The sequence below is a fragment of the Octodon degus genome, unplaced genomic scaffold (assembly GCF_000260255.1).
Source record: "Octodon degus isolate 3935 unplaced genomic scaffold, OctDeg1.0 scaffold00076, whole genome shotgun sequence".
Taxonomy (NCBI): domain Eukaryota; kingdom Metazoa; phylum Chordata; class Mammalia; order Rodentia; family Octodontidae; genus Octodon; species Octodon degus.
The window spans coordinates 8,078,031-8,080,096 of record NW_004524652.1 but is presented as its reverse complement, the minus strand read 5'-3'; the positions used below and the strand labels follow the sequence as shown (position 1 = coordinate 8,080,096).

Genomic DNA, 2,066 nt, shown 5'->3' with positions numbered 1-2,066 from the left:
ACATTATACTCTTACCCTGAAAGTAATTTATAAAATCTTTTTAAATGTTGATCATGACCTGACACAATACCAGGTGTGAAACTTCTGTTTTTTGTATTGTGTGGACACTCAAAAAGTTTTAGATTTTGGAGCAATACACTTTTTGGATTAGAAAGTTAATATACACATTGAACATATAGATTATATTCAGTCTGTACTCTATTTCCCTATTCTTTTGACTTTGTTACTCTTTCATGTAGTGCATTACTTGCTGTTGTTCTGAACTTGTTGCTACATCATCATCGTGCTGTATCCTATCCTAAGCCATCACGTAACTTGCCTGTGTTCCAGTTTCCTGACTTGGAATTCCCCCCTAGTTTTGTCACTCCTCTGCGAACAGCCCTTCCAAAGCCGCCTTTCTCAAGGCTTGGCTTCCAAGAGCAGGAGGGAGTTTTGAAAAAGTGAGAGAACTATAGCAAATCTTGAATGTGGAGGAGCTTGCATCCTGTTGGCATTTGAAATGTACACTAAAAAGAGCAGTTTTGCTGTATGTAAATTATACCTTCACAAAGCTGACTTTTTAAAGGAAAAAAAGAATTAGGAGCTATAAGTCCCAGCTTTGCCCCCTATTAATAAGATTTTTGAAAAATTAGTTCCCTTCCTGACACTTAGTAATATTCAAATACATGTTTCAACCTTTGCTTTGTACTAACATATAATTGAGAATGATAAACTTGATTCCAGTATGAAAAATTATTTTATTTCTGGGAATATAAGGTATTTCATTAATTATTTAACTTAGTGCTTTTACTAGGGTTCTTTTATGCCAAATTGAATGGACATAGCATGTTGTATTTTTTTTTTAAGTGGGTTTTAAAGAGAGTGGATGCCAGGGAGATGGCTCAGTAGAATAAGCGCTTCCCTGGCAAGCGCAAAGGTCTGAGTTCAATCCCTGGTTCCAAAAAAAAAGAGAGAGAGAGATAGTTTCTGAAAGACCAGGGAAATAAGAGGCAAACTTCTTCTTCTTCTTTTTTTTTTTTTTTGTGGAACCAGGGATTGAACTCAGGCCCTTGTGCTTGCCAAGCATGCACTTATTCTACTGAGCCATCTCCCTGGCCCCAAAACTTCTTGTTAATAATTAGGATGTAGGCCTGTTTTACTAAAGATATATTAGAATTTCTGTGTCATGTTAAGGAAAGTTTGGGCTAGGCATGATGACACATGCCTGTAATCCTAGCTATGTGGGAGACTGAAGCAGGAGAATCGAATGTTTGAGCCCAGCCTGGGAAACTTAGCAAGATAAGGTTGTGTCTAAAAAAAAATCTGGAGGGACTGGAGATATAGCTCAGCAGCATAAGTGCCTGCCTGGCAAGCGCAAGGTCCTAAATTCAATCCCTAGTACCACAGAAAATAAAACAAAATAAAAGCTGGAGGTAGGGCTGGGGAGATAGCTCAGCAGTCTAAGCGCCTGCCTGGCAAGCACAAGGACCCAGGTTTGATCCCTGGTACTGCATGCTGTGAGGGGCCCGAAACCAGGTGTGGTAGCGCACCCCTGTAATCCCAGCACTGGGGAGGCTGCCACAGGAGGATCACTACCAGTCCACACTGCATAATGAGACCCTGTATGAAATAAATTTTTAAAAAGATGAAAAAAAACTGGAGGTGTTGGTCAATAATAGAGCCCTTGCCTAGTATGTGCAAGGCCCAGGCTTCAGTCTCCAGCGCTTAAAAAAAAAAGTTCAGTTAACAAGAGTTAAATTTTTTCTAATATGCTAAATTCACAAATCTTAGAGCCATGCTACAAGAGTTTGGATGTTAACTCAACTACTTACTGCCATGAAACCTTGGGCAAGATTTTTACATCTCAGTTTCCTAATCTATAAAGCAAGGATCATAACTCTTAGTGTCGGAGATATAACTTGAATACACTGTAGTTTATAGGCCCATATGTTTTAGGTAGAGGAAAATCACAAGTTTAGGGGAATAATTGTTCTTTACTGCATGCCTCAAAGAACCCATATTTTATTTTATTTTATTTATTTATTTTTTTTTATTTATTTGAGAGAGAGAGAGAGAGAGAGAGAGAG

General features: G+C 38.4%; 1 protein-coding gene across 2 annotated transcripts in view; it reads left to right on the top strand.

The window, feature by feature from the left end:
* The window catches only part of Vps29 (VPS29, retromer complex component), a 13,958-nt gene that overhangs the window by 7,372 nt on the left and 4,520 nt on the right, over window positions 1–2,066 (top strand). The window lies entirely within an intron of this gene.